Raw genomic sequence first — 14681 nt, 5'->3', positions numbered from 1 at the left:
TTCGTTGACGAAGATATTTCGTCATCATTTTCGTTGACGAAAGCAACACTAGTCGCGAGTTCGATGCAATTTGCCGGCCGGACAAAAAAGCAAAGACAGCACGAGGGGTTTTACAATACTTATAAAAGATAAAATCGTGTCGTAGAAAACTTAGAAAGTCACGCGATAAAAATAGGTTAATAAACGAAAATACTTTAGTAAGAAAACAAAATATAAAGTAACGTCTCTTGCGAACTTTGGGTTAACAAAGTTGAACCAAAGAAACAAAAGAAACAAAAACGCAGGAAGCGCTGAACAGGGGAGAAGAAATGCAGTAAAAGTTAAGGTGAAGCGAGAAGAGAGTGAGAGACAGCAGCAGGAGTGAGCAGGGGTCTCCTTCTGACCCAACCCTTTGGCTCTGAGCCAATTAACTGCTTTATTATGCCGGAATTCTAACAGGAAAAATTGAACTATCTTTGGTTGATTTTCCGTTATTAAGCTTTCTGATATCCAATTTAACCAAAATCTTTAGGCAGACAGTTTTAACAGATACAGATACTGAGTGACGGGGCCTATTATTAAAACACAAAATATTTCAGGAATTAGACAGAGACTTTGCACTTCTGAAACCACATAAACATAATCACAACAAGATACAAATAATGCATATACTGTTACACACTTGCAAGAATGTCTTTGAACAGCCAGTTGCGAAGAAACATGAAACTTTAACTGTTATTCAAACGTTCAAACAAAATCTGGTTGTTTAAGTCCTTATCACTGAAATTTCCTCTGTCTCCAAACAGAGACTGATCCTCTGGTTCGAATTGCGGTCAGATTTGACGTTGATTAGGGATAAAGGGGCCTTCATCCTGAAGTTCTTGGTTTTAATTAGCCTAGGAGGGCTGGCTTCTGATTGGTTCTTGCCAAGCTCGCCTTTGATTGGGTCTCAGAGAGCTGTCATCTGATCAGTTATCAATTAACTGGCCTCAAATTGCTTTACAGTGCTGGCCTCTGACTTGCACTCACAGGGCTGGCCTCTGATTGGTTCTCACAGAGCTGGCCTCTTATTGCTTCTCACAGGGCTGGCCTCTGATTGGCTCTCAGAGAGCTGGCCTCTAATTGCTTCTCACAGAGCTGGCTTCTGATTTTCTCTCACAGAGCTGGCCTCTAATTTGGCTGGCTTCTGATTTGCTCTAACTGGCCTCTGATTGGTTCTCACAGAGCTGTCTTCTGATTGGTTCTTACAGGGCTGACTTCTAATTGGCTCTCACTGAGCTGGCATCTGATTTGCTCTCACAGAGCTGGCCTCTGATTTGTTCTTACAGGGCTGGCTTCTAATTAGCTCTCACTGAGCTGGCATCTGATTGGCTCTCATTGACCTCCTATTGGCTATTACTGGCCTCTGAGTAGCTCTCACCCAGTTGACCTCTGATTGGCTCTGACAGGGCTGGCCTCTGATTTGCTCTTACAGAGCTGGCTTCTGATTGGCTTTCACAGAGCTGGCTTCTGATAGGCTATCTGAGAACTGGCCTCAAATTGCTTCTCACAGTGCTTGTTTCTGATTTGCTCTCCCAGAGCTGGCCTCTGATTGGCTTTAAGCGAGACAGCCATTAAACTGGCTATAACAGAGTGGGCCTCTGATTGGCTCTCAATGGCTTCTTATTGGATCTCTTTTAGCTGGCCTTTGATTGGGTCTCAGAGAGCTGGCATCTGATTGTTTCTCACAGAGCTGTCTTCTGATTGGCTATCTGAAAACTGGCATCAAATTGCTTCTCACAGTGCTTGTTTCTGATTTGCTCTCCCAGAGCTGGCCTCTGATTGGCTTTAAGCGAGACAGCCATTAAACTGGCTATAACAGAGTGGGCCTCTGATGTGCTCTCAATGGCTTCTTATTGGATCTCTTTGAGCTGGCCTTTGATTGGGTCTCAGAGAGCTGGCCTCTGGTTGGTTCTCACTGGCCTCTAATCGGTTCTCACAGTTCTGGCCTCTGATTGACTCTCAAAGAGCTGGCTTTTGTTTGGCTCTTACAGAGCTGGCTTGTGATTGGCTCTCACAAAGCTGGCCTCTGATACGCTCTAACTGGCCTCGGATATGTTTTCACAGAGCTGGCCTCTGATTGGCTTTCACTGGCCTCTAATTGGTTCTCACAGAACTGGCCTCAAATTTGCCCTAACTGGCCTCTGATTGTTTCTCACAGATCCGGCCTCTGATTGGCTCTTACAGAGCTGGCTTCTGATTTGCTCCTGCTAAGCTCGCCTTTCATTGGGTCTCACTGGTCTCATAATGGCTCTGACAGAGCTGGCTTCTGATTGGCTCTCACTGGCCTCTGATTGTTTCTCAAAGAGCTGGCCTGTCATTGGCTCTCACTGGCCTCTGATTGGCTTTTACTGGCCTCTGAGTAGCTCTCACCCAGTTGACCTCTGATTGCTTCTGACAGAGCTGGCCTCTGATTTGCTCTTACAAAGCTGGCTTCCGATTGGCTTTTACAGAGTTGCCCTCTGATTGGCACTCAAAGAGCTGGCTTCTGATTGGCTCTCGCCTAGTATGAATTTATTTGGGTCTCAGAGAGCTGGCATCTAATTGTTTCTCAAAGAGCTGTCTTCTGATAGGTTCTCACTGAGCTGGCCTCTGATTGGCCCTCACTGGCCTCTGATTGTTTCTCAAAGAGCTGGCCTCTCATTGGCTCTCACAGAGCTGGCTTCTGATTGGCTCTTGCCAAGCTCGCCTTTGATTGGGTCTCAGAGAGCTATAATCTGATTGTTTCTCACACAGCTGTCTTCTGATCAGCTATCTGAGAACTGGCCTCAATATGCGTCTAACAGAGCTGGCCTCTAATTGCTTCTCAAAGAGCTGGCCTCCGATCTGCTCTTACAGAGATAGTTTCTGATTTGCTCTCACAGAGCTGGCCTCTGATTTGTTCTTACAGAGCTGGCTTCTGATTGGCTCTAACTGAGTTGGCCTCTGATTGGCTTTCCCCCAGTTGACCTCTGATTGGCTCTCAAAGAGCTGGCTTCTGATTGGCTGTCTGAGAACTGGCCTCAAATTGCTCCTCACAGAGCTGGCCTCTGATTGGCTCTAACTGGCCTCTGAATCGTTCTCACAGAGCTGGCCTCTGATTGGCTCTCACTGGCCTCTGATTGGTTCACACAGAGCTGGCCTCTGATTGACTCTCAAAGAGCTGGCTTCTGATTGGCTCTCACAGGGCTGGCCTCTGATTGCTTCTCACAGAGCTGGCCTCTGATATGCTCTTACAGAGCTGGCCTCTGATTTGTTCTTACAGGGCTGGCTTCTAATTAGCTCTCACTGAGCTGGCATCTGATTGGCTCTCACTGGCCTCCTATTGGCTATTACTGGCCTCTGAGTAGCTCTCACCCAGTTGACCTCTGATTGGCTCTGACAGAGCTGGCCCCTGATTTGCTTTTACAGAGCTGGCTTCTGACTGGCTTTCACAGAGCTGGCTTCTGATAGGCTATCTGAGAACTGGCCTCAAATTGCTTCTCACAGTGCTTGTTTCTGATTCGCTCTCCCAGAGCTGGCCTCTGATTGGCTTTAAGCGAGACAGCCATTAAACCGGCTATAACAGAGTGGGCCTCTGATTGGCTCTCAATGGCTTCTGATTGGATCTCGTCGAGCTGGCCTTTGATTGGGTCTCAGAGAGCTGGCATCTGATTGTTTCTCACAGAGCTGTCTTCTGATTGGCTATCTGAAAACTGGCCTCAAATTTCTTCTCACAGGGCTGGACTTAGATTTGCTCTAATAGAGCTAGCCTCTAATTGCTTCTCACAGAGCTGGCCTCTGATATGCTCTTAGAGATCCGGCTTCTTATTTTCTCTCACAGAGCTGGCCTCTAATTGGCTCTCACTGGCCTCTGGTTGGTTCTCACAGGGCTGGCCTCTGATTGTTTCTCACTGGCTTCCAATCGGTTCTCACAGTGCTGGCCTCTGATTTACTCTCAAAGAGCTGGCTTTTGTTTGGCTCTCACAGAGCTGGCCTCTCATACGCTCTAACTGGCCATGGATATGTTTTCACAGAGCTGGCCTCTGATTGGCTTTCACTGGCCTCTGGTTGGTTCTCACAGAGCTGGCCTCTGATTGGCTCTAACTGGCCTCTGATTGGATCTCAAAGAGCTGGCATCTAATTGACTTAATCTGGCTCTAATTAGCCTGTCAACAGAACTCGGATCAGAATTGAACTGTCACCAACGTTTCAACCAAGAGTTGCATTAAAAGACCAACCTTACTTTGCTGTTGATATTACAGTCGCCCTGGCCTCTTACAGTACCGATGCAGTTCCGTAGGTCCGAGTCCCGGTGTTTGTCCGACCTGAGTTCTGGTCTGTAGACTGGGTGAGCTGCGCAGTTGGATCGGCTGGGCTTGTCTGCTTCCGTCCCGGCTTGGATTCAGCTCTTCAGTGGCTTGCAGCTCTGCACGTGGCTCTTGTTTTTTGTTGACTAAAAGGTTCTGATCAATTCTGTGGACTGGTGTCGCGAGTAGTGTTGTTTTTGGCGGCCTGTTTTACTTTTAGTCTAGTCTAGTTTTAGTCGACTAGAAGTCTGAGAGTTTTAGTCTAGTTTTAGTCGACTAAAACTAGACTTTATATTAGTCTCTTTTTAGTGATGCAATTATATTTAATCAATATAATAAAAGTACCTAGTAGTATTGACGAAACCAACATTTTCTTTGAGCCAAACCCATGCAGATATCTTTAGTTTACATGCAGATATCTTTAGTTTACATGCACATATCTTTAGTTTACATGCACATATCTTTAGTTTACATGCACATATCTTTAGTTTACATGCACATATCTTTAGTTTACATGCACATATCTTTAGTTTACATGCACATATCTTTAGTTTACAGCATGTACAGGTCTAGAATAAGTAATCCAATTTATGTTGATGCTAAATTCAGTTCAGTGTGATTTGCTCTGTGAAATACAAAACTAGAAGTTTAGTGCACTTATAGAGTGAGTCAGTCAGGTAGGAACTAAAAACACACTTTACACTCTCACAAATAAATACACAAACACAGACACACACACACGCTACTCTCTCTCTCACAAACACGCTAGTCTCTCACACACGCACGCACACACACACACACACACACACACACACACACACACACACACACACACACACACACACACCTCCAGTGGCTAACGCCAAAGCTAGCGTTAAAACCCGACACATTAACCGTAGCCTCATGTCGCATGAGCTTAATAAAACAGAAAGTATCGTTACGTTTTGTCTTGACTTACCTAAAGTTCATTATGGGATGCCCTGAGGTGTCTCTCAAGATCCGTGGTGTTTTTTCCTGTGATCTTTTGGCTGCATTTCTCTCTTTCTTTATCCACAACACATTCCGTTTTGCTTTCCACGTCTATGTAATGAAAGTGTTTCTTCTTTTCCTCCCAAACACGACCCCCGGTGGGTGTCACACTTTGTTCTCATGTTTCTTTAGTTTAGTTAACTCTAACGGTAACACTGCCCCACAGCAGCGGCAGCTTCAGAATCCAAATAATGCGCGTGTGGGGATTGAGGAAGTGACGTCACCCTGACGCGAGACTGGGAGAAAACTACAAAATAATAATAATAATAACGTGACTAAACGAGACGAAACAACGTTATTTCGTCTCGTTTTCGTCAACGAAAATGAAGAGACATTTCGTCTCGTTTGTATTCGTCAACGAAATTGCATTATATATTTCGTCTTAGTCATCGTCACATGCCCAGCATTTTCGTTTCGTCTCGTCTAGTTTTCGTCACGTAATAAAGGTTCGTTGACGAAGATATTTCGTCATCATTTTCGTTGACGAAAGCAACACTAGTCGCGAGTTCGATGCAATTTGCCGGCCGGACAAAAAAGCAAAGACAGCACGAGGGGTTTTACAATACTTATAAAAGATAAAATCGTGTCGTAGAAAACTTAGAAAGTCACGCGATAAAAATAGGTTAATAAACGAAAATACTTTAGTAAGAAAACAAAATATAAAGTAACGTCTCTTGCGAACTTTGGGTTAACAAAGTTGAACCAAAGAAACAAAAGAAACAAAAACGCAGGAAGCGCTGAAGAGGGGAGAAGAGATGCAGTAAAAGTTAAGGTGAAGCGAGAAGAGAGTGAGAGACAGCAGCAGGAGTGAGCAGGGGTCTCCTTCTGACCCAACCCTTTGGCTCTGAGCCAATTAACTGCTTTATTATGCCGGAATTCTAACAGGAAAAATTGAACTATCTTTGGTTGATTTTCCGTTATTAAGCTTTCTGATATCCAATTTAACCAAAATCTTTAGGCAGACAGTTTTAACAGATACAGATACTGAGTGACGGGGCCTATTATTAAAACACAAAATATTTCAGGAATTAGACAGAGACTTTGCACTTCTGAAACCACATAAACATAATCACAACAAGATACAAATAATGCATATACTGTTACACACTTGCAAGAATGTCTTTGAACAGCCAGTTGCGAAGAAACATGAAACTTTAACTGTTATTCAAACGTTCAAACAAAATCTGGTTGTTTAGGTCCTTATCACTGAAATTTCCTCTGTCTCCAAACAGAGACTGATCCTCTGGTTCGAATTGCGGTCAGATTTGACGTTGATTAGGGATAAAGGGGCCTTCATCCTGAAGTTCTTGGTTTTAATTAGCCTAGGAGGGCTGGCTTCTGATTGGTTCTTGCCAAGCTCGCCTTTGATTGGGTCTCAGAGAGCTGTCATCTGATCAGTTATCTGAGAACTGGCCTCAAATTGCTTTACAGTGCTGGCCTCTGACTTGCACTCACAGGGCTGGCCTCTGATTGGTTCTCACAGAGCTGGCCTCTTATTGCTTCTCACAGGGCTGGCCTCTGATTGGCTCTCAGAGAGCTGGCCTCTAATTGCTTCTCACAGAGCTGGCTTCTGATTTTCTCTCACAGAGCTGGCCTCTAATTTGGCTGGCTTCTGATTTGCTCTAACTGGCCTCTGATTGGTTCTCACAGAGCTGTCTTCTGATTGGTTCTTACAGGGCTGACTTCTAATTGGCTCTCACTGAGCTGGCATCTGATTTGCTCTCACAGAGCTGGCCTCTGATTTGTTCTTACAGGGCTGGCTTCTAATTAGCTCTCACTGAGCTGGCATCTGATTGGCTCTCATTGACCTCCTATTGGCTATTACTGGCCTCTGAGTAGCTCTCACCCAGTTGACCTCTGATTGGCTCTGACAGGGCTGGCCTCTGATTTGCTCTTACAGAGCTGGCTTCTGATTGGCTTTCACAGAGCTGGCTTCTGATAGGCTATCTGAGAACTGGCCTCAAATTGCTTCTCACAGTGCTTGTTTCTGATTTGCTCTCCCAGAGCTGGCCTCTGATTGGCTTTAAGCGAGACAGCCATTAAACTGGCTATAACAGAGTGGGCCTCTGATTGGCTCTCAATGGCTTCTTATTGGATCTCTTTTAGCTGGCCTTTGATTGGGTCTCAGAGAGCTGGCATCTGATTGTTTCTCACAGAGCTGTCTTCTGATTGGCTATCTGAAAACTGGCATCAAATTGCTTCTCACAGTGCTTGTTTCTGATTTGCTCTCCCAGAGCTGGCCTCTGATTGGCTTTAAGCGAGACAGCCATTAAACTGGCTATAACAGAGTGGGCCTCTGATGTGCTCTCAATGGCTTCTTATTGGATCTCTTTGAGCTGGCCTTTGATTGGGTCTCAGAGAGCTGGCATCTGATTGTTTCTCACAGAGCTGTCTTCTGATTGGCTATCTGAAAACTGGCATCAAATTTCTTCTCACAGGGCTGGCCTCTGATCTGCTATTAGAGATCTGGCTTCTGATTTTCTCTCACAGAGCTTGCCTATAATTTTCTCTGACAGAGCTGGCCTCTGGTTGGTTCTCACTGGCCTCTAATCGGTTCTCACAGTTCTGGCCTCTGATTGACTCTCAAAGAGCTGGCTTTTGTTTGGCTCTTACAGAGCTGGCTTGTGATTGGCTCTCACAAAGCTGGCCTGTGATACGCTCTAACTGGCCTCGGATATGTTTTCACAGAGCTGGCCTCTGATTGGCTTTCACTGGACTCTAATTGGTTCTCACAGAACTGGCCTCAAATTTGCCCTAACTGGCCTCTGATTGTTTCTCACAGATCCGGCCTCTGATTGGCTCTTACAGAGCTGGCTTCTGATTTGCTCCTGCTAAGCTCGCCTTTCATTGGGTCTCACTGGTCTCATATTGGCTCTGACAGAGCTGGCTTCTGATTGGCTCTCACTGGCCTCTGATTGTTTCTCAAAGAGCTGGCCTGTCATTGGCTCTCACAGAGCTGGCTCTGGTTGGCCTTCACTGGCCTCTGATTGTTTCTCAAAGAGCTGGCCTCTGATTGGCTCTCACTGGCCTCTGATTGGCTTTTACTGGCCTCTGAGTAGCTCTCACCCAGTTGACCTCTGATTGCTTCTGACAGAGCTGGCCTCTGATTTGCTCTTACAAAGCTGGCTTCCGATTGGCTTTTACAGAGTTGCCCTCTGATTGGCACTCAAAGAGCTGGCTTCTGATTGGCTCTCGCCTAGTATGAATTTATTTGGGTCTCAGAGAGCTGGCATCTAATTGTTTCTCAAAGAGCTGTCTTCTGATAGGTTCTCACTGAGCTGGCCTCTGATTGGCCCTCACTGGCCTCTGATTGTTTCTCAAAGAGCTGGCCTCTCATTGGCTCTCACAGAGCTGGCTTCTGATTGGCTCTTGCCAAGCTCGCCTTTGATTGGGTCTCAGAGAGCTATAATCTGATTGTTTCTCACACAGCTGTCTTCTGATCAGCTATCTGAGAACTGGCCTCAATATGCGTCTAACAGAGCTGGCCTCTAATTGCTTCTCAAAGAGCTGGCCTCCGATCTGCTCTTACAGAGATAGTTTCTGATTTGCTCTCACAGAGCTGGCCTCTGATTTGTTCTTACAGAGCTGGCTTCTGATTGGCTCTAACTGAGTTGGCCTCTGATTGGCTTTCCCCAAGTTGACCTCTGATTGGCTCTCAAAGAGCTGGCTTCTGATTGGCTGTCTGAGAACTGGCCTCAAATTGCTCCTCACAGAGCTGGCCTCTGATTGGCTCTAACTGGCCTCTGAATCGTTCTCACAGAGCTGGCCTCTGATTGGCTCTCACTGGCCTCTGATTGGTTCACACAGAGCTGACCTCTGATTGACTCTCAAAGAGCTGGCTTCTGATTGGCTCTCACAGGGCTGGCCTCTGATTGGTTCTCACAGAGCTGGCCTCTGATTGCTTCTCACAGAGCTGGCCTCTGATATGCTCTTACAGAGCTGGCCTCTGATTTGTTCTTACAGGGCTGGCTTCTAATTAGCTCTCACTGAGCTGGCATCTGATTGGCTCTCACTGGCCTCCTATTGGCTATTACTGGCCTCTGAGTAGCTCTCACCCAGTTGACCTCTGATTGGCTCTGACAGAGCTGGCCCCTGATTTGCTTTTACAGAGCTGGCTTCTGACTGGCTTTCACAGAGCTGGCTTCTGATAGGCTATCTGAGAACTGGCCTCAAATTGCTTCTCACAGTGCTTGTTTCTGATTCGCTCTCCCAGAGCTGGCCTCTGATTGGCTTTAAGCGAGACAGCCATTAAACCGGCTATAACAGAGTGGGCCTCTGATTGGCTCTCAATGGCTTCTGATTGGATCTCGTCGAGCTGGCCTTTGATTGGGTCTCAGAGAGCTGGCATCTGATTGTTTCTCACAGAGCTGTCTTCTGATTGGCTATCTGAAAACTGGCCTCAAATTTCTTCTCACAGGGCTGGACTTAGATTTGCTCTAATAGAGCTAGCCTCTAATTGCTTCTCACAGAGCTGGCCTCTGATATGCTCTTAGAGATCCGGCTTCTTATTTTCTCTCACAGAGCTGGCCTCTAATTGGCTCTCACTGGCCTCTGGTTGGTTCTCACAGGGCTGGCCTCTGATTGTTTCTCACTGGCTTCCAATCGGTTCTCACAGTGCTGGCCTCTGATTTACTCTCAAAGAGCTGGCTTTTGTTTGGCTCTCACAGAGCTGGCCTCTCATACGCTCTAACTGGCCATGGATATGTTTTCACAGAGCTGGCCTCTGATTGGCTTTCACTGGCCTCTGGTTGGTTCTCACAGAGCTGGCCTCTGATTGGCTCTAACTGGCCTCTGATTGGATCTCAAAGAGCTGGCATCTAATTGACTTAATCTGGCTCTAATTAGCCTGTCAACAGAACTCGGATCAGAATTGAACTGTCACCAACGTTTCAACCAAGAGTTGCATTAAAAGACCAACCTTACTTTGCTGTTGATATTACAGTCGCCCTGGCCTCTTACAGTACCGATGCAGTTCCGTAGGTCCGAGTCCCGGTGTTTGTCCGACCTGAGTTCTGGTCTGTAGACTGGGTGAGCTGCGCAGTTGGATCGGCTGGGCTTGTCTGCTTCCGTCCCGGCTTGGATTCAGCTCTTCAGTGGCTTGCAGCTCTGCACGTGGCTCTTGTTTTTTGTTGACTAAAAGGTTCTGATCAATTCTGTGGACTGGTGTCGCGAGTAGTGTTGTTTTTGGCGGCCTGTTTTACTTTTAGTCTAGTCTAGTTTTAGTCGACTAGAAGTCTGAGAGTTTTAGTCTAGTTTTAGTCGACTAAAACTAGACTTTATATTAGTCTCTTTTTAGTGATGCAATTATATTTAATCAATATAATAAAAGTACCTAGTAGTATTGACGAAACCAACATTTTCTTTGAGCCAAACCCATGCAGATATCTTTAGTTTACATGCAGATATCTTTAGTTTACATGCACATATCTTTAGTTTACATGCACATATCTTTAGTTTACATGCACATATCTTTAGTTTACATGCACATATCTTTAGTTTACATGCACATATCTTTAGTTTACATGCACATATCTTTAGTTTACAGCATGTACAGGTCTAGAATAAGTAATCCAATTTATGTTGATGCTAAATTCAGTTCAGTGTGATTTGCTCTGTGAAATACAAAACTAGAAGTTTAGTGCACTTATAGAGTGAGTCAGTCAGGTAGGAACTAAAAACACACTTTACACTCTCACAAATAAATACACAAACACAGACACACACACACGCTACTCTCTCTCTCACAAACACGCTAGTCTCTCACACACGCACGCACACACACACACACACACACACACACACACACACACACACACACACACACACCTCCAGTGGCTAACGCCAAAGCTAGCGTTAAAACCCGACACATTAACCGTAGCCTCATGTCGCATGAGCTTAATAAAACAGAAAGTATCGTTACGTTTTGTCTTGACTTACCTAAAGTTCATTATGGGATGCCCTGAGGTGTCTCTCAAGATCCGTGGTGTTTTTTCCTGTGATCTTTTGGCTGCATTTCTCTCTTTCTTTATCCACAACACATTCCGTTTTGCTTTCCACGTCTATGTAATGAAAGTGTTTCTTCTTTTCCTCCCAAACACGACCCCCGGTGGGTGTCACACTTTGTTCTCATGTTTCTTTAGTTTAGTTAACTCTAACGGTAACACTGCCCCACAGCAGCGGCAGCTTCAGAATCCAAATAATGCGCGTGTGGGGATTGAGGAAGTGACGTCACCCTGACGCGAGACTGGGAGAAAACTACAAAATAATAATAATAATAACGTGACTAAACGAGACGAAACAACGTTATTTCGTCTCGTTTTCGTCAACGAAAATGAAGAGACATTTCGTCTCGTTTGTATTCGTCAACGAAATTGCATTATATATTTCGTCTTAGTCATCGTCACATGCCCAGCATTTTCGTTTCGTCTCGTCTAGTTTTCGTCACGTAATAAAGGTTCGTTGACGAAGATATTTCGTCATCATTTTCGTTGACGAAAGCAACACTAGTCGCGAGTTCGATGCAATTTGCCGGCCGGACAAAAAAGCAAAGACAGCACGAGGGGTTTTACAATACTTATAAAAGATAAAATCGTGTCGTAGAAAACTTAGAAAGTCACGCGATAAAAATAGGTTAATAAACGAAAATACTTTAGTAAGAAAACAAAATATAAAGTAACGTCTCTTGCGAACTTTGGGTTAACAAAGTTGAACCAAAGAAACAAAAGAAACAAAAACGCAGGAAGCGCTGAAGAGGGGAGAAGAGATGCAGTAAAAGTTAAGGTGAAGCGAGAAGAGAGTGAGAGACAGCAGCAGGAGTGAGCAGGGGTCTCCTTCTGACCCAACCCTTTGGCTCTGAGCCAATTAACTGCTTTATTATGCCGGAATTCTAACAGGAAAAATTGAACTATCTTTGGTTGATTTTCCGTTATTAAGCTTTCTGATATCCAATTTAACCAAAATCTTTAGGCAGACAGTTTTAACAGATACAGATACTGAGTGACGGGGCCTATTATTAAAACACAAAATATTTCAGGAATTAGACAGAGACTTTGCACTTCTGAAACCACATAAACATAATCACAACAAGATACAAATAATGCATATACTGTTACACACTTGCAAGAATGTCTTTGAACAGCCAGTTGCGAAGAAACATGAAACTTTAACTGTTATTCAAACGTTCAAACAAAATCTGGTTGTTTAGGTCCTTATCACTGAAATTTCCTCTGTCTCCAAACAGAGACTGATCCTCTGGTTCGAATTGCGGTCAGATTTGACGTTGATTAGGGATAAAGGGGCCTTCATCCTGAAGTTCTTGGTTTTAATTAGCCTAGGAGGGCTGGCTTCTGATTGGTTCTTGCCAAGCTCGCCTTTGATTGGGTCTCAGAGAGCTGTCATCTGATCAGTTATCTGAGAACTGGCCTCAAATTGCTTTACAGTGCTGGCCTCTGACTTGCACTCACAGGGCTGGCCTCTGATTGGTTCTCACAGAGCTGGCCTCTTATTGCTTCTCACAGGGCTGGCCTCTGATTGGCTCTCAGAGAGCTGGCCTCTAATTGCTTCTCACAGAGCTGGCTTCTGATTTTCTCTCACAGAGCTGGCCTCTAATTTGGCTGGCTTCTGATTTGCTCTAACTGGCCTCTGATTGGTTCTCACAGAGCTGTCTTCTGATTGGTTCTTACAGGGCTGACTTCTAATTGGCTCTCACTGAGCTGGCATCTGATTTGCTCTCACAGAGCTGGCCTCTGATTTGTTCTTACAGGGCTGGCTTCTAATTAGCTCTCACTGAGCTGGCATCTGATTGGCTCTCATTGACCTCCTATTGGCTATTACTGGCCTCTGAGTAGCTCTCACCCAGTTGACCTCTGATTGGCTCTGACAGGGCTGGCCTCTGATTTGCTCTTACAGAGCTGGCTTCTGATTGGCTTTCACAGAGCTGGCTTCTGATAGGCTATCTGAGAACTGGCCTCAAATTGCTTCTCACAGTGCTTGTTTCTGATTTGCTCTCCCAGAGCTGGCCTCTGATTGGCTTTAAGCGAGACAGCCATTAAACTGGCTATAACAGAGTGGGCCTCTGATTGGCTCTCAATGGCTTCTTATTGGATCTCTTTTAGCTGGCCTTTGATTGGGTCTCAGAGAGCTGGCATCTGATTGTTTCTCACAGAGCTGTCTTCTGATTGGCTATCTGAAAACTGGCATCAAATTGCTTCTCACAGTGCTTGTTTCTGATTTGCTCTCCCAGAGCTGGCCTCTGATTGGCTTTAAGCGAGACAGCCATTAAACTGGCTATAACAGAGTGGGCCTCTGATGTGCTCTCAATGGCTTCTTATTGGATCTCTTTGAGCTGGCCTTTGATTGGGTCTCAGAGAGCTGGCATCTGATTGTTTCTCACAGAGCTGTCTTCTGATTGGCTATCTGAAAACTGGCATCAAATTTCTTCTCACAGGGCTGGCCTCTGATCTGCTATTAGAGATCTGGCTTCTGATTTTCTCTCACAGAGCTTGCCTATAATTTTCTCTGACAGAGCTGGCCTCTGGTTGGTTCTCACTGGCCTCTAATCGGTTCTCACAGTTCTGGCCTCTGATTGACTCTCAAAGAGCTGGCTTTTGTTTGGCTCTTACAGAGCTGGCTTGTGATTGGCTCTCACAAAGCTGGCCTGTGATACGCTCTAACTGGCCTCGGATATGTTTTCACAGAGCTGGCCTCTGATTGGCTTTCACTGGACTCTAATTGGTTCTCACAGAACTGGCCTCAAATTTGCCCTAACTGGCCTCTGATTGTTTCTCACAGATCCGGCCTCTGATTGGCTCTTACAGAGCTGGCTTCTGATTTGCTCCTGCTAAGCTCGCCTTTCATTGGGTCTCACTGGTCTCATATTGGCTCTGACAGAGCTGGCTTCTGATTGGCTCTCACTGGCCTCTGATTGTTTCTCAAAGAGCTGGCCTGTCATTGGCTCTCACAGAGCTGGCTCTGGTTGGCCTTCACTGGCCTCTGATTGTTTCTCAAAGAGCTGGCCTCTGATTGGCTCTCACTGGCCTCTGATTGGCTTTTACTGGCCTCTGAGTAGCTCTCACCCAGTTGACCTCTGATTGCTTCTGACAGAGCTGGCCTCTGATTTGCTCTTACAAAGCTGGCTTCCGATTGGCTTTTACAGAGTTGCCCTCTGATTGGCACTCAAAGAGCTGGCTTCTGATTGGCTCTCGCCTAGTATGAATTTATTTGGGTCTCAGAGAGCTGGCATCTAATTGTTTCTCAAAGAGCTGTCTTCTGATAGGTTCTCACTGAGCTGGCCTCTGATTGGCCCTCACTGGCCTCTGATTGTTTCTCAAAGAGCTGGCCTCTCATTGGCTCTCACAGAGCTGGCTT

This window comes from Echiichthys vipera (genome assembly GCF_963691815.1).
Source record: "Echiichthys vipera genome assembly, chromosome: Y".
Lineage (NCBI taxonomy): Eukaryota > Metazoa > Chordata > Actinopteri > Perciformes > Trachinidae > Echiichthys > Echiichthys vipera.
The sequence above is the reverse complement of the archived record's forward strand: the minus strand, read 5'-3'. Positions refer to the sequence as shown.